The sequence below is a fragment of the Syngnathus acus genome, chromosome 15 (assembly GCF_901709675.1).
Source record: "Syngnathus acus chromosome 15, fSynAcu1.2, whole genome shotgun sequence".
Lineage (NCBI taxonomy): Eukaryota > Metazoa > Chordata > Actinopteri > Syngnathiformes > Syngnathidae > Syngnathus > Syngnathus acus.
Window position 1 is genome coordinate 5,802,855 of NC_051100.1, and position 25,509 is coordinate 5,828,363.

Here is a 25,509-nt window from a genome sequence, read left to right on the forward strand (position 1 = left end):
AAGTATCACCTCTTACATTGTTCCAATAATGTCAGATTAATTCTTTCTCTATTATCGCTTCCAAGATAAAGGGTGGGAGGAGCACTTTTCTACAATTATGCTGTGTCCCAATGTCCCATTTGGGATTTTAAGCCATTTACACAGATGATTCCAGTAATGCTATGCAAATAGAATTTAATTCAAAGTTAATTCACCCGCATTACTTTTTAATAAAGAAATGATAAATTTTAATCTCCCTTGCAATTTGATCTATTTATGCTGCTTCTGTCGCTGGAAAGTGTCCACTGCTTGTCTAACCATTAATTGAAGTGAGAGTGGGGGTGGGGGGGTGCAGCAGGTAATGTGCAGCCTCATGAAGGACCATGCCTGAAAAAGAAATAAAGGCTGTAATGAATTGATTTCATATTTAGTCGGAGGCGTGTTGATACACAACGATCTCTTGTGGTCTTTCAGTGCCTGCAGTATTTTTTTTCCTTTCATTAAGGTAGAGATTCTGCCCTTTGATAGTCTTATCGATTCTGCCTCCAAACACTCTGGCACTCCTGTGAAGTTGATCTTCAGGTAAAAAAAAAAAAAAAAAAAAAAGATGATATTGACTTTTATGTTATTCTACCAGTGTACAAGTGGCAATTCACATAACTGCTTTGCTTACCAGTGAACTGTTTTGCTGATGCTTTGTTCTTGCTTTTTTTTTGTTGAATTCGAGGAATATTTACAGACTCAGGCCTTCTGCGAATTTGCATTGTGTATGAAAATCTATTCATATTTGCACAACTTGGTGCCTCCGCTGATGTCCAGGTGCGCCCTTGAAGTTTTGTCGTTATAATTAAGAGCGAATATCAAGTGACTATTGAATACGTCTAATTTAATAGCTTGCTGACCTACCGCTAGTAATTCATCACCTTCAACAAACAATATCCTCTCTGTCATCAGTTGACCATTTTTTTCCCTTTAAGTATAAGCTGATTGGGAAGGAGACAAAATGGAGCTAATTGACATCCTGCAGTTAATACATCCTCCTCGCTGACACTATTTACACTGTGGGTAAAATTTCCCGCTATTTTTTTTTTTATTAAGTTGAAAGAAAAGAAATTGGTCCATATCAGGAATTAGCCTGTATTTATTTGATATTGCATCAAGAATGCATATTTGCAGTCTTGCACACCACAAATCTTTAAGTAATTAATACAGCTAATCACAGTTGATGTTGCTGGTTGTCAGCCTCCATTCATACTTGGTCTGAAAAATGATATTTTAATAATGTTATATTTCAATATTGTTTCATAGGAAAGCCTTGGCATGCTTGCAGTCAGGGGACAAATTAGAAATGTCAGTTCAAAAAGCTTTAGAATTGTACCATACAAATCTGTTTAATGATAATCTGTGAAAAGATAACTATATTATTCTGGGGGGGGGGATCTGTGCTAATCACAAAAACAGTAATTATGAGAGAATGTGAATGTTTGGCTAATGTATTGGGTTAAGCGAAAAAAGCAAGCTGCAGCCAATCTGAGGACATAAGATCAAACATGATGATGAAGTGAAGCTCATTTGGTCAAACATCCTAATTGATTGGTTGATTATGCTTGCTCTGTTCCTCTATCTCGGAGGATCTTCTTTAATGGCTTCATAATGACGCTACTGAACTGGACATGCAAGACTCAGCCAATTAGAATAGTAATTGGCTTTAATTAACTAAAAAGAAAGGATTTTCTATTAAAAAAAGGAGATAGTGAATTTGATTACTCATATTCATTAAGTTTTTCCCATCCCTCCCCCCTGCCATGCCTGGATCTTTGCACCCTCCATTTTATGACAAGTGCGGAACGTCACAACACGCTGGCAGAGGCCGCAGACATAGCAGGAGAAAAGCCTTTCTTCTGCTCTCATTCAAAGTGCCTTCCTTTGTTTTTTTACGTGAATGTGTCATAAATTGTTGCACAGAAAAAAATAATTAGAATTGTCATTCAGTGCTTGAGAGGTAATTTTAAATCTGAACTTGGCACTCTAAGTGTTGTGTGTGCATGCGCATGTGTGTCACAAAACTCTGAAGAAATATATTTTCATGTGTTTTGGTATGTATCAGGAAAAGTGAGAATCATTTTGCACCAGCAGGTGTCTGTAACGGTGCATCAATAATTTGCAACAATTTCAAATAACTCCCTCCTCTTCCTCTTTCCTCCTTTCTGGCCCGATGTTTCTCCACTTTAGCCTCAGGTCAAGTTAGCATCACTTAAGGACTACAACACTGTGCAGAATTGCCATATGTTTTCTGTGTCTTACAAAGTCATGTCTGTGTGTGTGCATCCCGTGTGTGTTGATACCTTTTCTCTCTTGTTCTCCTACCTGATGCCTCCCGTTGCTCGCAGCCAAAACATGTCAGCTTTTGAGAGGTAAAAACAAAAACACAGGCAGGCAAAGAGGGGGACACCAGGTACACCAGCCTGTGAGCGTATGTGTGTGCGTGTATGAATGTGCGTACGGCTATGTCTGTGTGTGTGCATTTGTTCATCCTGCAGGCTGGTTCGCCATGAGACGGACCAGATGGTCACCTCAGGCAAAGCAGGTTGGGCCTGTTTACCTGCTTCACTCTGGGTCATGTCAAATTCATTTGTAGCTTAGCCTCAACACGGCTGCTACTTTAGTGCCAAAAAGTCACATTTACCTCCCCCTCCCCCCCCACCTTTGTACACAATTTTCTGCTTCCTGTACCTTTGATAAACTCACAGTAATTGCTTTTAGCATGGATGTGACCAATCAAAACTAAAACAATATTTTTTTCTAAGGTGCATATTTCATATATTCATTTAAGTGTTATATTCTATGCATATGTTAAAACAATTGAAGACCCTAATACAGTTTTCCATTATGACCAGCAGTTGTCATAACAGTTGCACTGGGTCCAAGCAACCCCCAGCCTTTTGCACCCCCACCCCCTCCCAAGCCCCAGTTAACCCCCTGCTGCCGCAGCATTTGCTGGCACCTAAGCTAAGCATGATGTCCGGCTGTAGCGGTTACAGGTGCCCACATGTTGCCCGCTGGCACGGTGCCGCCACGCAGCAACAGCAGCAGCCATTTTGGCAGCCTTTCCATCTCTCACATCCGTGGCCGTGCTTGCCAGATATAATCTGCCTAATCTCAGACAATTTAGTGGTCATATACAGTGATGATATGTCCCAGCATTATGTATGTCACTACTATAAGGGAATAAAATGTAATGTCATTTTAAATTCAGTCAGAGGGTCACTTTTGGATCCCGCCGCCTGTACGAGCAAGTCGTCCACACATGCATACAAAGGATCTGCCTCCCCTTTTATGTCAAACTCATCAGCCACACTGAACCCGCATCGCCACTCCATCCCCCCCCCCCCTCCACTGCCAAACCACTGCACCCACTGCCCCTCGTGTCTTCTGTCACCCCTAGCGCCCAACATTCCCTGCCCCCCTCTCCCACCGCCTACACACCCTCCACCGTACCCTTTTCCCATTTCAGATGCAAAGCTGGGGCCGAGGCGAGTCGTGCATATAGTCACAGCGGCAATCTCATCTATGTCCAATCTGTCATGCCACTGCCTTTCATTATTCTCCTGCGTGGGGGGAGAGATAACGCCGAGGCATATTTTATGGACAGTAGACAGAGTGGGGGAAAGAGAGGGAATAACGGGACAAGAAAGGCAAAAAAACCCGCCTCTGTTGTTAGGTATTGGTTCCGTGTCTGACCAGGTTGACTTTATTGATATCTTAAGTCAAAAAAAAGCAAAGTTAACTGCAGAAATTCTTAAAATAGAGGTTTAGTTTGATAGATGAAAGGAAGGACAATGACGAAGAGGTAGTGCAGGTCAGTGCGATCCCATCTCATTAAAAGTAGACAGCCTCGGGGCTTGGAAATGGTTGTAAATAGATGGTAGCCATTCTTCATGGCCACTCCATGGCCCATCGTGTCTGGGTTCCTGTGCATGCATGCATGCATTCACCGATTGTTGAATATGGACAAGTCGGGGGTGTGGGGGGGCAGCTGATGATGAAGGAGAGGAATGGATGGAGGGACGAGTGAATGTGCTGGGGTCAGGCATTCTCCACTGTCACCTCTCTCGGTCGCTGAGAAGCTGACTGCTTGTCTCACTGCTCAGTGCACTGGAATGATTGGGTCCTGGCCTGCCTAGAATGTGCTCACCAGTTTTACATATGTACATATATCACAGCCATTGTCACGCTTTGCGTGGATTGCAGGTACTGTATATGCTTTGGATTTGAATATGTAAATATGCTACATTGAGACCTTTGATTATGTATATGTATTGGTGTCCATGCACGGTACCGCAGTTGTGGAAGATCCAGATGTCAAGGCAGCCTCATTCTGTGTCTGTCATTGAGACAGCAGGGGTGGGGTTAAGGTGACCTGTTTTAAATATAGACAGTGTCACGACAACATGCCCGACTCGACTTATAAAACCCATTTGCATAACGTTTCTCGCTTATCCGTCCCTCTTTTTCCCCTCCTTCCTCTTGGGAGACGGGCAGAGAAGGCATGTCGTGTTTCCCCTTTGTCTCAGCCGTTCCAATGTAAAAAGATGTCATGTCAATGCTTTCTTTGACACAAAAAGACATGACTGTATACCTGACGATGAGACAAAATACAAACCAAATGTGGAGAAAAAAAAAAAACAATCATGCAGACATGGAGACAAAACTGATCTCCTTTGTCACATCAAAAGATAAAAATGTGGTTAAGAAGAGTGTTAGTACATTGTGTCCTTGCTAAATAACACCAAGAAATGGCAGTGAAATCACTGATAAGCTTAAAATGACACAAACATAAACGACGCCTTCCCTGCTCCATCTTTATTTTGTAGGCAATGCATGGGAACACTTGGAAGTACAGAATTTTAAAAGTTAGATTTATCAAGTGTAACCAGTATTTAGAAGAAAGGGAACTATGTGCGCCCGCAATTGAAAGACTTGAACGTAGCTATTAGCCATTGTTCTGTTGTTCATTTTTGCAATTTGCAATTGCATTTAAAACAGACCTTCTGGACCTTGCACTTTGATTTCTGTTTTTTTTTTGCATACCTTGTCCTTCGAGAGCATTTGCGCTTGCATGCCTTGTCAGAGTGTCCTTCAATTTGAATGCACACTTCACTCCAGCAAACTAATTAATTATTCTCCTTGTCACCTTCTTTTTTTTCATACATTTGTTTTTCTACCTCTGTGAAAAATACACAACACATTCCTTCAATGCCTTTCCTTCTAAATGAGTCAACGCCTATTCATTAGGAATTCAAATGAATCAGTATTTACTTTAGCATTGCTCTCAAGTGCAATTTCTCTCAACAAGGTTGAGTGTTTTTTTTGTTTCTATCAGCCAATTTGAGAAAAGCTTATTCCCACCCAGTGCCCCATTTTATTTATACGTTCAATTGAACAACTATTTGGTCACAATACTACAAAGACTTTTCACATGACATTTGCGAAACACTAAAACTAGCCCACCAAACATTTGTGAGCCAAATCACCAATCTTGTGTTGTTGTTGTTGTTGTTTTTTCCAATCAAAACCTGAAGACATCAATCATCTGACTCTTGTCAAAGTTCCAACATTTTTCAAATATGAACATTGATTTCATGGAGATTAGTCGTGACTTTGTAGCTAGCACAAGATGTTCAGATGAGAATCTAAGTTTTAAAAGTTATTTCTCAATTTCTAGAGATAGTTTTACTTTCTTGTGTTGACGAGCAAATGTTGACCAATAGTATGTCGAGCTTCACCCTACTGGTACTACCTTACCACGGACGCCAGTATTCCAATGGAAGGTTGCAGTTGACTGAAGTGCTTACAGGGCTTTCTTTCGGTATTCAAGTGAGTTCCGACCTGCTTCAATGGCATACAGCTTGTAAAAAAACATTCAAATTTTTGGGTGAATGTAAAACAATCACTATTCCTTCCCATGACAATTTTCCAAATGGTTATGGAATGGATTTTTTTTTCTTGCCTGTAGCATATTTGCCCTGTAAGTTCTCAAGGTAACTGAACTCATCATTTTATTATGTGCTGTTACATTTTCTGAAATGTTTTTTAATCTGTGGCAAGGTTGTGATTACAGGGAAGGTTGCAGGCAACTATTAAAGTTATTGATTCTGTTTAGAACCAGTCTTTTTGCCTTTGCAAATGTTCCCTGAGCACAAGTTCTTACTTAACAAGGCTGTCTGAAAAACTCACCGATCTAATTGAATATTGATACGCGTGTAGATGGCTAGAGAAACGCTCAGCCATGCTAAGCCATTCAGTGCATCCTCTTGATTGAAATTCCATTAGCTTCTTAGTGGAGGATACTGAAGAGTCGGTGAATACTTAGCCTTGTTAGCAGAGATGCAGGCTAAATGAGTGCGCACTGGGTCATTGTCCACTTAAAACTCACTCTGCGAACTGCAGGCCAGCTTGAATAATTCATAGAGCATGACCTGTGCTAACTGAGCATTAAACCGGTGTAACTTCACTCTCTCTCGGTCTGTTTGGATATCTCTACCCCAGAGTTAATTAGGTCGCTGCCATCTTTTATTTCAGCCAGCTGTGTGTATGGCTGTCAAGAATTGTCCCTGTGGACACATTGTGCCTAATGAAAAGACAATTGAGCAAGGATAATTGCAATGTAAAGTTTTGTGTGTGTTATTATATGTATCATTTTAATTTTTAGCTCTTTAAGTTCTTTTTTATATATATATATATATAATTTTATAATTTTAATTAATAACTTCCATCCATCCATCCATCCATCCATCCATCCATCCATCCATCCAAAATACTTATAAAAGGCCTTTTCGGTGCTGTTTGTATCAGCATTAAGTTAAAAAAATTAACTAACTTCAGTAATTTACATACACAAATCTTCACCCCTGATAACATTTACTGCTCTCTACCAGTTCCCAATTGACAACCCCAACGTATTGTAGTTTGTTTAATCCACCATATTATGACCCCATCTCCATCCTTCCATGTTGTCCTAGACATGGCCTCACCCCTTTCTCTTCACGCTACCATTCTGGTAGCTGTCATCAATCTTGCCAAAATGACAGACGACAGATGTTAGCCTTTGCAAAGATCAAATCTGCTGCTTCGGGGCGACCCAGTCACACACACACACACACACACACACACACACACACACACACGCACGCATATACACACATTGACTCAAAAATATACAGGCACATAAATGGGTATGCCGGCATGCAAATGTGGTCAAACATGGACAAGCACAATCTAGTAACCACTGACAGGTCATATATCCAAAGAAGAGTTTCATTCAAACTCTTCTTTTATATTCTTCTATCTGTCTGAATCTCTTTGTTCAGATAGTTGATGGAGGAATAGACATGAAAGGACAGCCAACATGTTTTTAGATGTTGGGTTTTCCTCAAAAATAATTATTTTGTTACCACTCCCATAGGATACCATTAAGATAAAAAATCTGTCATTCTAATGCTAATATGCATACCATGAAACCCTAGCAAACACAAGCACATGTCACTAATTTCTGTTAATTAGGTAGGAAGAGGGGCCATGAACTTGGGGAGGGGGGCTGGAACCATACCAAGCGTTTCAAACGTTGGTGTTGCAAAATTGTGAGAGCAGCCAATGAGGTGGCGTGGACATCTGATCTGATGAAGATGCCTCCTGTACGGAGCGGAAAGAAAATAAAATGGCCAAAGATAGAGTTCTTAGTAGTTTTATGTGAGCAAAAGATTTGAAATAAAAATTAATACATTTCATCTAACCTAACCGTTCCAAAAAAAGTATAAATGCATGAGAGATTTATTTTTTTTTTTAAGGTCTTCCTGCCTGACAGTGCAGGTTGCCATTCACAGTAACTTTGGGTCACTGAAAAAGTGAAATGAAAACGGGAATAGTTGGATTGATAGAAGAAAGGGAGAAGACAGGAAATAGACGAGTGGAAGAGGAGAGGAGCGGGAGAGCCCTGTTTAATGGGATTGGACTATTGATTGAATTTTGACATTGATTAAGTATCTCCTGAATCACAATGCTCCACTTGTGCATGTGCCATGTGTGTGTGTCGTCAGCTTTATGTATGAGTGAGTGTTTATCCAGTGCTATTACATTTAAAGTGGCAGCAATATAGAAGGAGAAAGGAATGACCTGAGTTTTCATCTGAGCATGCACATACTTGCATTCGCTGTGCATGTGTGTGTGTTTTGTCTACCCCTAGGAGGTCTAACTTGCAATACCACTTCATCCATCTAATGGAATAAAAATGGATCCCCCCACGTTCCCCCAAACTCTTTGTGTGCTTTTCTTTTTATTCATCATTAATCCTCCAGTCTGGGTCTGGGATGTCACAGCCTCTTGCTCCTTCTACTGCCCCCTTCTCTTGCTCCCTCTCGCTGTGTGTGTGTGTGTGTGTGTGTGTGTGTGTGTGTGTGTGTGTGTGTGTGTGTGTGTGTGTGTGTGTGTGTGTGTGTGTGTGTGTGTGAGCGGAGGGCAAAGGCCTGTTATCCTGAGCGCCTGTCACTCTGCCTCCCTTTCAGAGCATGGCAACCCTTTTACTAGGGATAATTATCACCCCCCCTCCCCCCCCCCCCGAATTCCCAGCATCTTCCACTTGCTCCCTCTCCACCATTGTCTTCATTCTGAAAAACAAATGCACCTTTTCCCCCTGAAAATGGAAACTGTGATAAAAGTTTTGAAACTTTAGGATACATATGCACTGTAGTTTTTAAAAATGGTAGAATATATATATATATATGTTCCAGTTTTTCATGTGGCCCCTTTTCAAAATTAATTACTGGTACCCACCACTGACCTAAACAATGTCATATTAGGAGCTAGTAAAAACTGGATCAAACTATGGATATATATTTTTTTGCATTAAAATGGTAAATAGTTTGCAGCATGTCTGTAATTATTTTTTTACTCTATGATTTAGTATGGCAGACCTTACTTGTTCTTTAGTTTGGGTATTTAATGGCGGTTACCAAGGTCATTTATAATAAAAGTCCCAGACAAGATGACAGTGCTGGGCTTAATGAGCTTCATAGCTTAAGACAAATGGACATGATGAAGTACGGAAGCAATCTACAATATAGAACATAAGGATGGTATTTGGGTATTACTTTACACCTAACATTATGTTTGGTACATGCAAACCCATTAAAGGATGGCATATTAATTTAAATATAATAACAGACATGGATGTATTTTATATGATACATTTAAGTCCTGCAGGTCAAACCAACAAGAACTTATTTTATGAAACAATGAAACAACCCCTTCCCACATGAGTGTGGCCTTTCATCAAATAAATTTGATGTCATTAACGGACAATTAGATGCATATCTTGACAGCTTCTCTATCCTTTTCCTTTCATTGCTCCCAATGTTGTGGTCATTCAGAGGGGCAGATTGAGTTGAGTAATTTGGCTCTCTATCAGATGCCCGATGTGTTGCGTGTATTGATTGCAGCTGGTTCAGTAGCAGAAAATAATGGCTTGGTGAAAGCTTAGTAGGAGAGAAGGTGATGGAGACAGGAGCTGAGATCCATACGATATCGTAAGTGTATATATGTGCACACAAACAATCCCTTTTACCGCCCTTCCCAATGCCCTCTGCCCCCATATGAATATTGGTTTCCTCCAACTCCTCAATGTCATCGTGAAGCTGTCCAGGTTCCCTTATTTGCATGTGGCTATGTGATATCTATGTAAATAAATCCATCGCCCAATGTGCCTGAGGGCGATGCGATTCGGCCAATGCCCGAGCAACCGTACCCTAGCTAATTTACAACCAACCTAGTGTGTTCCCCCATCTCACTCATAAACATATACAGACATACTCACGCCTTGATGACACCACAGTGAAACATGATGTCTAGACGACATTGAACCCTGAGTCCACCTAGGGTAATTGTTTTATGCAAATGCAGAGAGCCAGGGCAGACATGATTGGCCCGGACTTGGTGTTGACTGCAATGTGAATGTGTGTGTATGCGTGTGCGCACGTCTTCGTATAGATGTGGTCATGATTGCGGTGTAATGCTGGCAGCCATTAGTATCATTATTATTGTTGGAAATGTTCTATTATTCAGCAGGGAAGGGTAAGGCAATAAACAGTATGTAATATAGAAATAGCAAGGTGGATGACAAGCATTGCCCCCGCCTGCACCCCCCCACCCTCACACACATGTATACATAGTCAATGCAGGCCAAAACATTGCTATTCAACTTGTCATTGAACTGAAACATCAAACCATAATCTCACCACTCGCCATGCTGTTAAAGCAAATATAAATCAGTAACAATGTACCACACCATACAAGATATTGACACACATTGCAAAGCTACATATACGTAAGTTAACATTGGAAGCATTAACATATTCACACACACGCACGCATGCACACGCACACACAAACATGCATAGACACACACACACACACACACACAGTTATGTGTTATCAGGGCAGCCATCAGAGGGAAGAGACTGTGTGTGTGTGTGTACGGGTAGAGGATGGGGGGGTGGGGGTTTGGTCCAAGTTGTAAATTTAATTTCATGCTGGATTTGCAGAGCTCATCTGAATTGCATGTGAGGGCGATGGGCCTCAGTCTCATTGCTGGATATTCACACTAAGACGCAGATGCTGCCATCGATGGTGCACTGAGGGATACACGTGTGCGCACACGCACACCCACACACACACACACACAAACACACTGTACATTTAACTACTGCAATGTGCGTTATGCATATCCCAAATAGTGCTACCTGCTTTCATTCATTGGTTAATGAGATTTTTTTTTTTTAATAAAAAAAAAAAAAGAAGAAAACTGTATATGTGCCTCTCCAGATGGCATGTTTCTATTAATTTACCTGATGCACAGTTGCATGTAGATCAATGGTCACAGAAGGTCACTCCAGCGTCGGCTTACTTTCTCTGTTGCCACACCCAATGACAAATTCCATGTTTCTCATGCACTTTATTAGATGTCGGTTCTTTCACAAGAAGGTGAGGGAGTGAAAGAGTCTTTCGATATTTGAAGCAGAAGGTAGAACTAGCAATTACCCTATTACAAGTACTGTCGCAATTAAGGAAATGTACAGTTCAAGCAGGTACACCGTTTCAAATGACTGTCAGAAGCATACAGAGAACCTCAGAGGGCAGTAAATCATCTTGCACCTCTTAAGATTCTCTCATTCTCAGATGCACAGGGACACGCACGGCTGTATTTTTTTATGTGACGTCATTCTCTTCACCACTTTTAAACAAAGGCGAAATTCAGGCTTGATTATTTAAATGAATTTAAATGAAAATGTACTTTCTTGTCTTTAGGATAATAATTTTTGCTTTAATTGCACAAAATATAACAAGGCATGGTGACAATTTGTTATATTTTGATGGGAAATCACATTTACAATTACATCACGCATAAAATTACATTTTTAAAAGCATTTTCTCATTTCTTTAAACACAACTCTAAAACAACAGAAACATATTTAACATAGCACGTTTAGAGAGAGCTGCATACATTTATAACAAAAAATATTGCACAGGCAGTATAAAACATAGAGTAACACATAAGGGTATAATAAAAACAGATTTTAATCAGAAAATTGTTTCTCATTTAAAAGATGAGAATGCATTAGTGCACAAACCGCTTTCACTATCGATTGATCCGGCAAATGGCCCATGCAAAATATTTGATGTTACTGATTATTTATTGCTTATTTGAATTTAATAATAATTTGTGCATTGGAGAGCTTTTGCATATTGTTATATGACAATAAACATGACAAATTTATAAATGCATTTCTTCTCTAGACTTTGATAATTATCTTTGAAGAAATGCCACATTTACACGACTGACAAGTTAATTCATATTGTTAAATGTCATCAGTGGCATAACATCAGTACCGTACAGTATTTCACTAAGTGCTAAACGTCAGGAAGAGGAAATACTTTGTAATATTCTGCATTCTCCAACAATAACAACTCAGATGCAAAGCCTAAATGTCCTATTCTGGAATTTGTGAATTCTTTTACAGAGATACACAAAAGTATTTGTCGCATACTGTGCACGGTGAAACAAACTAACTTACTAAGAATATTTCTTTTCAACGACACCAATCGGTTCTCTCGGAACAAAATAATTTCTCACACACTTGTCTCATCTGACCAAGTCTCAACATCAGTGTGCTCTTTGAGGTGACATCCCAACTATTCCACTGGGTCCCTCATTAAGGTCTAAGATAACACTCTCCTGAGAAGTTTTGAGCTGTAGGGAGAGGGGCACCGGGTAAACTTTAGTGAGGTCACCACTCTCAAAGTGCCCTGCTCCTGTAATCCCTTGGTCCTGTCAGCAGAGTCCACAAACAAGCAGAAAGGTTAGCATTTCTTCACCCAAAGGTATCTTCTCCCTCTGAGGGTGAGAAGAAGGGCGCCAACAACAATGTCATTGTTATCCAAAGTGTTTACAAAAAAGACTGGACCCCTTGGAACTTTTTGGGGGATTTTGTGTTCATTTCCCAGAACCTATGATTAAAATATACCTGCAAAACCATGTTAGGAACTTTGTGAATTGAAAAATACACACAAAGGGTGTCAGAAATGTTCCAGGACTGATGTCACAAAGTACTCAATTCAAATTCAAACTAAAAGTTCCACCGCATTGAAGTAATACCCCTGAAGTCTTAAACACTTTACGAGGACTCTCTTCCAGGTCTTCATCCAGTCCTGGACATATTCTTCCGGGTTCCTCTGGGATGGTTTGACGGATCAAAGACATTTTAAAATATCTGTACAGTATCTGTTTTTGTCCCAACTGACTTATTCAAGGTTTAATGTTTGCATGAACAATGAATAGGTTTAGTTTATAAAAACAAAAAAATCTGCAATCACGGTGCCCAATTGCAGCATGTTCTTGTGCCCACTTTCCTTAGCCAAAGTAAACATACGTCTCTTTCAATAACCCATGCCCACAATCTTGCTTTCCCCTCTGCATGCCTTTTCTTTCCATCCTTAGTCCCTACTCCCTATATGCCTCTATTTAAACAGATGAATGTGATTACAGCCAGTTTCGAATGACATTGGAAGTTTGTGTGTTTAATGAATCAAATACAAGGCACGGTCATTAAGTGTAAAGATAGGCCCTATTAGGAGGTCTCTGTGTGAAGTTCCGTGAACTGTGTGCGACACGGAAAGGGTTTATTTTATTACGCTGATTCTCAGATGACTGACTGCAATACCTGCTTTATGGAGAGAGATTCTGCCTATCAACATCGGTAAGCCAGCAGCCATCTGGTTCACTACTACTTTTTTTTAAGCATCCAGTCTGTTCAATGTGAAGCTTTCTTTCCTTGTGTATTTAATTCACTTCTGATAGCGTGATTTTATTTTTCACAAGTGTTGGAAATAATATAATTGTACCATTTTATTGATAATTCTTTAAGTTTGCAAAAAATAAAAAAGTAAAACAAATTTAGGATTTATTTTTTAAAGTTGTCCTCTGTCAAACTATAAAGCCACAGAATTAAACAAGTCATGTGTGCGGGTCGGAAGCAGTCATGAGGCGAGACTGTACTGAACATTGCCCTGGGTCTAGAGTTGTAAAAAGCTTGGTCACTTTTCCCCGAACTGATGTGAAAAACAGAAAGATATGCTGTCTACAGGCCTTCTGGGGAAACATTTATAATTCAACATTGTTTGTGAATGCATGATCACTGGTCAAAGCCGTTATGGTAAAAAATTGTTCTCAAGATGACAGATAAAGTACTGATTGTATATTAAAATGTAGGTCAAGGGTAGCTGCAGCATTTATTTTTCTTTGAACCACTACATCTTCTGCTCCGGCTGGATGGATGGCAGTGAACAAAGTCAGTGGCGGGCAGGGAGCTTCTTTGTGGTGTGGCCGGCTGGGTGACGCGCCCCGGAGATCTTCCTGGCTGCTTCACCGCGGCGACTAACGCAACGGGGGACTCAGAGCTTTTTGGCTGTTACGCAGAGCCTTATGTTGGCCAGGAGATCCTCCCGGCTGCCTCACAGGCGGTGACTGGCTAACTTGGTCGGTGGCAGATTCGGAGGCCCCATGTCTTGCTGAAAAATGTGGAAACTACAAAAAGCCCACAATGTTATCCATCCATCCATTTTCTGAAATACTTCACAGGGGTCACGGGTGTGCTGGAGCTAATCCCAGCAGACTTTGGGTAATAGGCTGGGTACACCCTGAACTGGTCGCCAGCCAATCACGGGCACACAAAGACAAACAACCATTCAAACTGGAGTGCTCAATCGGCCTACCATGCATGTTTTTGGAATGTGGGAGGAAATCAGAGTACCCCGAGGGAACCGCAGGCACGGGGAGAACCTACAAACTCCACACAGGAGATTGGACAGCAATTTATTGTTTGGTGCTTTATCATTAATTTCAATTCGGTCTGGGTTTGTTTCTGTTCCGAAGGTAACTTTTTGTCACTGAGATCATCTTGGACTGTGTGAGGATTTCAAAGCAAAGATCACACACGCCTCCCACTCGTTCCTCTCGACTGCTGTTGCTAGGCCACTTCTAGGGCATTCACAATAACACATGAAAGATTAAGTGTTGCCTGCCCCTTTGTCATACCACACACACGCGCACACACACACACAAAACACACACTCGCATCTGCCTGTACCTGCAACACCCTTTGCACTCTCATCTGCATATCCCTTGCTCTGCACTATAAATTCCACCAGAAACGGGCACTTATACTTTCATAAATCTCCTCCATGTCACTTTCATATTACAGAGATTTATTCACAACCGAACAGGGCCGAACAGAGTCAAGGGAACAAGGGAGTCAAGAAGGGAGAGAAAAAAATAAAAAAGTCTCTTTACGACCTGGCACAGCAATGTAGGGGGTAGCGGGGACATGTGCTTTCAGTGTGCGTTTGTAACATGTCAGTGCATATGCAGTGTGTTCCATTTCTACTGTATTGAACGTTCTGGATATGAATAATGTTTAAAGTAAGAACGCTAGCATTTAACACTGTAGGTGTCTTTGGGGCGTTCACAATTTCCTTAAGCTCCATTACAGTGTACAGTATGGTGGAAACTCTTTCACCTCTTCAACGACAAAGACTGTTTAGCGAAAAAAAAATCATATACAAAACTGGAAATTGCTTGCTAACCATTTTAAACCTACACTCTGCTGGTTGGTACAATTTGTTTCGCATGCTGCTTGAATAGAACCCGCTAACTCCAAAAGTGGCAATTCAGATATTTAGTTTCAAAGTCATTCTATTTTTTGATGTGCAGTGTGAATGTGGTGGGGCGGAAGGGAATGTGAACACAAGAATATCACCAAATTATGTGGCATGAAAAATTGAACAATCTTGGTCATATGATGCAAATATAAAAATAAAAAAGCCAACAAAATTCGTACCATGCATACTTGATACTTTGCCTATTCAGTACGTCAGTATGCTTCTCGTTCTTTTGATTCATTCTTTAAATTATTACCTTCTGTCACCTTTCCAAAGTGTTCGAGTTTGGTTAAACGGAGAGACCTTTAGAGTTTTAGCAAGAAGATGTGCATGTAGGCAGCACCGTGCTCTTATCAGTCTCCCTTTCTTTCACTGTAAGGAATGACTGTGATTCATGTATTTCTTGAGAAGACCAACTTTAATTTCTTGTAACGCAGTGTCGATCTCAGTCATTGGGCCCACAACCTCTATTTTATCACTCTAGTTTAATTCTTTCTGAATTTCTACTTTTATTGCTTCTTAAATTTTGCAGCCATCTCTTGAGGAAGGCATATTTTGTTTTTTCATTCTCATAATTCATCAACAATTATGCAAGGACACAAGTCACACTTGTCTCAATGCTATGTCATGCATCGGCATGACCAGTACTCTGGACAGCTCATCTCTCCTGCCCCTCCCGTTCTGTCGGCAGCATTTACGCCGATTGGCCGCACCTCCGGCTCATTTCCACACCTGCTCCCAGCTCGTTAGCCACCCTATATAAACCCCGCACACCCGGCACTCTGTTTCACTTCCTACTATTGTCCTACCTGGTGTCTCGCCATGTTGCTATCTGTTATGCTACCTGTCTGTTGCCCCACGTTTCCTTCCTGTATGCTACTCGTCTTGCTCCCTGTTGTCCAGCTTTCCCCTTTCCCCCAATTCGATAATGTCCGCCAGTGACATTCCGAGAAGAAATAAAATTACTAAAGCACCTTTCCTAATAATGAAAATCAACCAAATGATTGCTATCAACACCGTACTAACGTGCACAACAAGAGGAATCACTATCATAATCTCAAAACTCTTTCATCAACGTCACAGTGTCACATTCACTGAGTGTTAAACCCCCCCCCCCCCCCCATGTTTTCCTCACACAGCCTGCAGTAGCACTGAGCCATGGAAATGTCAGGGGTCAAGTTTATGTTGACGCTAAAGCGCTGGTCACCCAGGGCCATCGTAAAGGTCAGCACCATGGTGACAGCTGGTTTATATTATTGTTAGTGAAGAACATGAGTCAAAATCCCACCCTTTGGCAGTGCAATTTCATTTTAATTATTATTTTTCTTCACATCTCTGCTTCTTTATCAGATATCCTGCTGCCAGAACTGGCCTGTTCTGCAAATAAATTAAATCTCAGTCCCTTATTGTCAGATGATTTAATTTTTTAATCTGGTAAAATGGTTGATTTACAAATGTTAAACATCACTTTGCCAAAGAATGTATGACACTGAAAAGTCTTAATAGATTTAATTCATGAAGTGCACTGAAACTTTCAGCTGCTGCCAAGATGTTGGTGTCTAGGATGCTGGCTGTGATCCAGGACCAAATCAGGTCTGCATATGGCGTCTCAAAAGACAAACAATAAATCACAAGCTCTGACCTTTGCTGGCATTGGGGACTAAATGCTAGAGTCAAGAACTGAATTGAGACCTGGATGAAAAGTGATGAACCGCAGATGCCCATGGTCCACAAACACCACCTGGTGTCACTCACCTCCCAACCTACTCATGTGTCATGTGTTTAGCCTGTTCCTCTTTCCTATTTAAAAATGGATTAATCAAAATAAAAAATTGGATTAATCACAATCCACATGGATCTATTTTTCCACAAAACTTTTATTTTGTGTGGTTCCTAGATCTGCAAACTGGATCATCAAAGCTTCCCAGAACTTTTAAAAGCACTACCATTCCATGTTCTTTTGTCAAGCCCAATAAATTAATTATTGAAGAACCAAATGTACCACACAATGAGCGTACTAAAATGCCCGTGGTCAAAATGTGCTAAAAATGCATCATTGTACATTTGATCTTCTCCAACACCAAAAGAACTGACAACAGGCAGAACAGACCCAAAGTGGCCTGTGCGAACCCAGTGACACACATCCTATTTTTTTAACATCCTAAAACATGAGCTATCCAACTCGTAATATGGGGGAAAAAATGACATGGTGTTCTTCTCTTTTTGTGTGTGGTGTACTCAAGATGAGTAGCAAAGCACACCACACACACACACACATACACATCTTCTAAAGCCCGGTGCACTCAAAGATAATTGTGCTCTTTTTGGTCCCGACTTTGCGCCATTCCTGACTGGAGATGACACATTGCAGACTATCATATTATAAAACTATCCTATAGGATTATTCTGTGATTTAGGATGTGCTAAGAATGAATTTGTTCCACTAATAGGATCCAAAATAGGTCAGGGCCAACAATCTTAAATATTGATCAAACAGGTTGAAAACAAGTAAAAGTACCTGGTAGACAATTGCCGTCTGTGTTTGACAACACTTACTGTAGCTTCTCTTGGTGGCTCCAGTAACGTAACATCCCCGCCACAGACGGAGCTGCTCATTCATGGGCTGTGCAAACTACCAGATGAGTCCAAATTTAGCTGAAAACTAATAACTCAAGGTTCCTCTAGTCTAGCGTAACAGGAGGTGATTCAACTATCCAGGAAAGTTGGAGCAGTCCTCTTATATTGGAGAAGAAGACCAGCAGCAGTGATTGGTTGAGTGTTGAGTGCTGAGAGAGAGCAAATCTGAAGTATTTGCTGTGTATTTCTGATGATTGTGACAAAGTCCCATAGCTAAGTATTATTAGATGAAAGAAGTGATCCGAATATGGCCTTGTGCTGCCATCATTATGCACGGCCATACTTTGCAAGTCAAAACCACGTATTTATGCAAGTGAGCAAGCTCATGAAGTCTTCCTAATTGGCCAAACCATAATATTGATTAGTTGTTAATGTCAGCTCGTCATCGATTGTCTTCAAGTCTGACATGACAAGGTCTTTTAAAACACTCATGAATGTAAATGTTACATTTAACTATTAAAATGTTTTTGAAATGCGGGATGACGGCAGTTGATGGAAAAAAACACGACTCAAGGTTCCTTGGTTATTTTTTCAATCACTCTACAGTTGATACATACAGTATACAAATGAGAAAAATCACTATATATGTTTTTTTATTTTTCAAAAAAATAGATTAGTGGCTGAAACATTTTACTGGAATTCAAAAGACAGCATAGGTCTAAATACTTTGAGGAATTTGCACCATCAGACTCAAAGTAAATTAACACTAAGGCCAATGGAAAAATTCTCACAACTTCAACAACTTAACTGACTTTGGGCAACTGATGAGTTTCAACCTGGATTGGTGTCAAAATAGCTCTTTAAATATTTGAAAAATTTAAATAAACTTCATGTTCTGAAGTTGATTACTTGTTCTTATGGCCCATTAAGAACTATCAAAATTCCCTTTAAATGAACTGAAATTCTCACCAAAAATGCCTTGCCACCTCTAAATTACACAGATTTATTTTACTGTAAATTACTTCCTGGATTAAGTGTAGCATACAACCTTACTCAAAACATTAATCAAATAGAGGGCTTTCAAATCTGGCATTTTACAGCGGGAAAAGACATACTACTTTGTGTCGTGCGAATGAATGGAAGAGGCATTTAATGACAAAAGAGGTGGCCTTTTCCCTTGGCTGCGTAATTCCAAGATGGAGGGAGGGAACGGGGCTTTATCAAACTCTCTGAATAGATAAATACGATATATGAATGCTCATCATTAAAGTATTACCAAAAAGGCAAGAGGGAGGTTTAATAAGGGAAGTACATTGGAATAAACAATGCAAGAGAGGCAGGTAAAATTTATTTTCTAAACGATTGGATAAAAACAAGGAAATGTAAAAAATTGTAAAAAATCCTGTCATCCCCACTTTTCTATTCAGCAGATGTCTGAATGGTTGTTAACATCGCCTCTTCTTCTTTGCCTGATGGGGTGAAAGAGAGCTGCTGCTCCCTAGGACACAAGAGACCTCATTTTTTTATATATGAACGGCCCTGAACACTGCTGAATGACACACTACAAAGGTTGGATGTGCTGGTGCCCTTTCTCTCTTAAATGGTACGTTGGCATTTAGCTTCACACGTGTCAGCGGAACACACACCTCTCAAGTTTTGGACCCAAAATGTGGAGAAGTGTGTGGAGAAGTGTGTGCGGCTCTGCCTTTTCTTTCTTTTTTTTTTTTTTTTTTAAATAGTTACCAGCCACAGGAAATGTGAAGGTGCGTACGTACAAAGGAGGACTGAGACTAAAAAATGGAAAAGGACATTTTGCTCAAGATCAGCTTGCTACCTGGTCAAAATGTATTCCTGCATTTGTATTGTAATATTCTATTCGATTGTGACATCAACAACAAATATGACTATCAGGTATTGTGTATCTGATCTCGACAACAAAACAAACAAAACACAAACCGTGTCTGAGGGCAGTTTTGTTGACCTCTCTATTTCACGACTACAAGATTAGTCTATTATGGCTAATTACATTACGACTAATTTTCAAAATCAAACTGTTCAGAAAACAGAATAATTATGTAGTACAAAACAGAGTTCAATTGTGTCCAGTAGCCATTGTTACAAGCTGTGAAGCTCTGACCATGTCATTTGGCACATCACAAATGTCTTTGTTCACACAAACAGACGCACAAATGCATGCTTATAATAATGCCAACATTACAAGGAAACTAATTACAGAGGAGCCCATTTTGCTGATGGCATCCATGGATGAGGGCGGTGGTTTTGTGCGCGGCCCGGGGAAAACTCACGGTGCCTCCATGGGCCAGTCCACTCTTGTCTCTGTGTGAATATGTATGAGTGAAACTGATAAAAGCCAGAGAGGAGGACGACAGCAGATTCACATGCACGCTACATTTCACAGAAAGATAATTTACATTTTGAGACCATATTATGTTAATTTGGAGTGGCTTCTCCAGCTAATTCTATTACACAGATAGCTCTCCCATGTCATCCAGGGCAGAATCATCTTTTCGCCAAGAATGCACACCTGCTGATGAGCACCAAAACATGACGAGAAGGACTAAAAACAAGTGGCTGTGTATTGGAATTACATGTGTTCATATGAGTGTGTGTGTGAGAGAGTGAAGACACACCTACCGTAATTTTCGGACTATAAGTCGCACCGGAGTATAAGTCGCACCAGCCATAAATGCCCAAAAAAGTGAAAAAACCCCATATATATGTATATAAATCGCTCCTGAGTATAAGTCGCCCCCCCACCCAAACTATGAAAAAAACCGCGACTTATAGTCCGAAAATTACGGTATTTAATATACTTACAGTACCAAAATCATTTATTTGCTAAAATGGTGTATCAGATTTTGTTTTGTGCATATTAAAAAAATTAAATAAAAGGCAATTGCAGTGGGGGGAATATTTTTTTAACTCATCGTAACAAAGAAACACCAGGCAACTAAACACCACTACAAGAAACATGACGTGACTTATGACAACAATTCAACAAAGGCTGAAAGAAAGCCGGGAACTAAATACAAACAAATTGATCAGACAGCAAGGTACACCTGTACAAGACCCGCTCTGCATGAATTGCATGAATTTACTCATTATTTAGCATATCCAATTCCCTATCAGGCAATCAACAGTGACTCTAAGGCACTTGAAATGTTTTGTTGTGTCTGGATGAAAATGATGAATGTGAACTTTGTGCTTCTCTCTGGTCTGTTAGAGGCCACATTCACTGCCCCCTTCATCTCTCTGAGCAGGTAGGGATCATTAATGAAGTGGCCTTCTCATGGATATTGACTAGCCTGTCAGCTGGCCTGCCACACTCCCTAATAGGAGTCATTGGTCTTGGCTGAAGACCTGACTGAGGGGAGTCTGAAAAGAAACAAAACAAGTGGATGTGACATTTTTCCTCATAGTGACTTTTTTCCTTCAATGTTGGTGATATGGGGATATGCCTGCTGTTAGAAATGAAAAATACAATTTGGCCAAAAATGCTAACTGGAGTGCACTAGCATGTCTGTAAAGAACTGGAGGGTAAATGGGTGCATTGATGAAAAAGCATTTTTGTCCCTTTTAATTAAAAATAAATTAAGTCCAATGAATGACATCAAACCACATATAGTAAAAGATGTAATTTGCTTATTTTTTTTCAACTATCAACATTCAACTCACCATTCAGTTTGTACATCAATGCCAAAAGCCCAAATAAATAATGAATTCATGTCCAGGATTATATTATACTTCTTACCACATGTGTAAATACCCATAATGCTATTATATCTGGATTGTGTTTTCACATGTAAAATCGCCCCGTCCTCAAATTTTAGTCATATAAAAAAAAAAGAATTTCCATCAGCATTTTGCTTGAATGTGAATTCACATTATGCTGTATGAATGTATCACAACAACCTTTTCAGTGGTCCTGTCCTGACTAAAAGCCTCTTTGACATTAACATGCTGTCCTTAAAAGGTAGACGGCTCCAATTTTCCTTTGAAAGGTGTAGCTATCATAGGTACTTCTCAAATTCCAGCCTGCTGTAACCTTGAATAAAGACCTGTACACTCTCCTTTCACCCCCTCTGACACTATACTTCCTACTCTTCCATTTTCTCGAGCCCAACTCTTTTATATCAAAGAAATCATGTAAAAACAGCGCAGTGAGAAAGATAATTTGCCGAAATAAGACCTTCAATGAATATACCAAAAAACAACAACTGAATTTCCATAATGCATTATAATGGATAGTGGATGTGTTTGAGCGGGTGAGATCAGAAGGCAAAGGCAAACACAACGATATACTTGACAAGCAGCATTTTGTCAGGCTGTTAGAGAAAGTGGAATCGGCATAATTAGTGAATTCATCCATATTCAAATTTTTTTGCCCTCACCTTTTGCTAATATCTTTGACCATGAAATTGGAACATTACAGACAGAATATAAAATGTATACGGATGTTAATTGAGTTAATTGCATTTATCAGTTGATGCCAGGAATATACTGCAAAACTCAATAATAGTATAATAATGCAAGCATGAAAACAATAATACATTGTTGTGCAGTTTATTCAGTAACTTCTATGTTTGCACAATAAACATGACATTCTTGGAATACGCACAGAATAAGGTTGTTGTAAAAACTATTGATAACTTGTGATTTTAAGTTCCTCAAACACATTTATGACACATTTCTTTTCTGTGAATTATTTTATTATTTTTACTTTTTTAACAGATTTTTTTTCTGTTAACCCAGCAGCCGGACAATGTAAGTAAAATATGTTTTTGCAGTGTATAAATGTTCTAATTTATTTCATATTGTTATCAATGGTCATATGGCAAATACAAAGATGTTTTAAATTTTAAGCATTGACAGTTTGATTTGAATTATTATTGTACAAATAGATTATATGATATTTCATATCTCACAGTTCCGCAACCTCACTTTTATAAATGTGGTGTGCATTCAAGATAGAAAAAAATTCAGCACACCCGCCGTTCAGAGAATACAATATGTTGACTTCACAAGCACTCTACACAAGTGTTCCTGATTATACACATGAGAAACAGAAATGTGAAGCCATTCCATGCAGATGACTCTAGACTATAATCTGCTGTGGTACGGGTACATTCCACAAGCCTGGAACACAGCCCATGGTGCTCAGCATCCTCTCTAATAAACGTTCCAACGATGCTGTAGGCCAGAGTCCAAGCATGGGGCCACTGGGGGTTAAGCAATAATTTTTTTGTGACTGAGAATGCTGTGGTAGTCCTGCTTACCAAACTGCATGTGCCCCTAAAAGTGCTGGGTTTAAAATTTTGAACCCAAATTGGGTTGCTTTTAACCCAGCATGTTTAAGACATTGGTGGACATTTCGTACAGGTTTCACATTTCATTGCACTAATACATTTGACACCCAACCCCTACATCAGCTCATGAAGATGGATGCCTTGGTCTAAACCTCATATATTGGTACAAAATGTTGTCATGTCAAGAGAAGATATCGTACATATGTCTAATCAACAAAATATAGATCTATCAAAAATAGATCCTGTGATCTAAATTGTGAAATTATAGTATTTTCTACAGGAGTCTGGTGGCCTTGAAGATAATAAGTGCCTGGCCTCCATGATCTAACAGCGATGGAAAATTTACACATACATAGTTTGCTTCTGCCACTGTCCATAGCAGTACACTAACTACTTATTTATGCAACCTATTATTTTGTTAGTCACTCGTGGTTGTTTTTCCAATGTATCTTTGGAACTTACGCACACATACATGTGAGAGTCTCGGAAGTTCAAATATGGTAAACTATCCTCGTCATAGACCAGGGATTGTGACCTTTTGTCAATGTTTTTATTTTGATCTGACTTGCACTTCTCCTTTATCTCTCAATACAACTACAGCGGGCCATCTGCCCACACAAGTGCAGTACCTAAGTCTTCCCTTAAACAGAAGCGCGGCCTGAGGAGAGTGTCCCACAATACATCTCAAAATCTTTCATTAGCCAGCCCCCTCCATTTCCACATACTGCATGTCTCTCTGGCAGTCCCCTCGGCCCCGATCTCCTTTGTGCTGTGATATGAATGCACTTTGATGGTTAAAAAGTGTCTCTGTCCTTTTTGACATGAGCAGCCTGTGCCTGCCCTGTTCAGCCAGTAATTAGCCTGCTCTCGTGAGCAGTTGGGTACAAATTATACTCTTCTCTCACTCTTCCTCTCCCCCTCCCCACTGTTCATTCATTTATGGGCAAGGTCTGCATCTCACCATTCCCTTTCCATCTGTCTCTCACTTCCTCTAACTTCCTCTAAAAAGTATTCAAGTGTACATATTTATATGAATGGCTGAATATCCCTGCTTTCCATTCCTGTGGATAGTGTCTGTTATCCGACCAATATATTATTATTATTATTATTATCATTATTAATAATATTATTTATTTATTTGTATTATTATTATTATTTATTTTTTATTATTTTTATTATTAAAAAATATATATGCAAGCTAGTATTAGTACGTGTTTGCACACCTCCATACTGCTGATAAAAATGAGGTGAAGAAGAGGCCTGTTCCAGCACTTTCTTTCTGGTTTTAGAGGTCTTTGGCTTGTTTTTCCTGTCACATATTCCAAATTCCTCCACCAGGCTTCTGTCCACAATCTACACCGCCAACAATCACAAATGTCATCTGAGTATTTCTGCACGTGGCAGAGCTCACACTCGAGTAGAGCATGAACAGGACACTGTGGTATATCTTTGTTGGCAGACCACACAGAGAAGCTCACCGCATACGTACAAGGAGAGACGTCATGCGCGCGCGTGTGTGTGTGTGTGTGTGTGTGTGTGTGTGTGTGTGTGTGTGTGTGTGTGTGTGTGTGTGTGTGTGTGTGTGTGTGTGTGTGTGTGTGAGAGAGAGAGATAGTGTTCAAGACTATGTGCATGCGTGCATGCTTATATTACATACTAGATATCAAATTTTAGCATTGAACATTTGATTGTTTCAACGATTTCTCACACCTAATAAAGCACTGATGTCGATGTTCAATGTGCATTTTAACATTCATCCACAGTTCAGAAGGCACAGGTCTGACTGAGTGGGAAAAAGTGATCAATACTCACAAAAAAATATATGGGACTTTACTGTGGTAATCAATAGATTGTGCTGTAACTATGTTAATGTTATTAGAAGAAACCATGGAAAGGCATGGCAAGTGTTGGTTGAGTACCCAGCTCCCTCTTCACCTCCCCCTGTCATTCCATTCCCTTCCCTTCCATCTCATCCAATCTATTTTGGTGCAGCTGGCCAGTTCACCTGCACCGTGTTTGTCCATGAAGGTCGCTTGTGTGTTCATCTATGGAAATTAAATGTTGTTTGCATCCCTGCATGTGCAACAGAGGCTGTTCCTGTGAGACTACTTTTTTTTTTCTATAAAAAGGACATTCACACAGTGTTCTTGCAGATTCTAGAATGGTAAGTCTGTGACAACCTTAAACACAACACCAACTCAGAACATGAGTCCAACCCTAAATCTTTATCTTTTGGCAAATTAACATACATTTATTTGTATTAACACTATATCAGGGCTAACCATAGGTAACTGTAATTATACAAACAACTGATCACTGGGTGTTGAATTACTGATCACCAGGGATAAAACTGAATTTT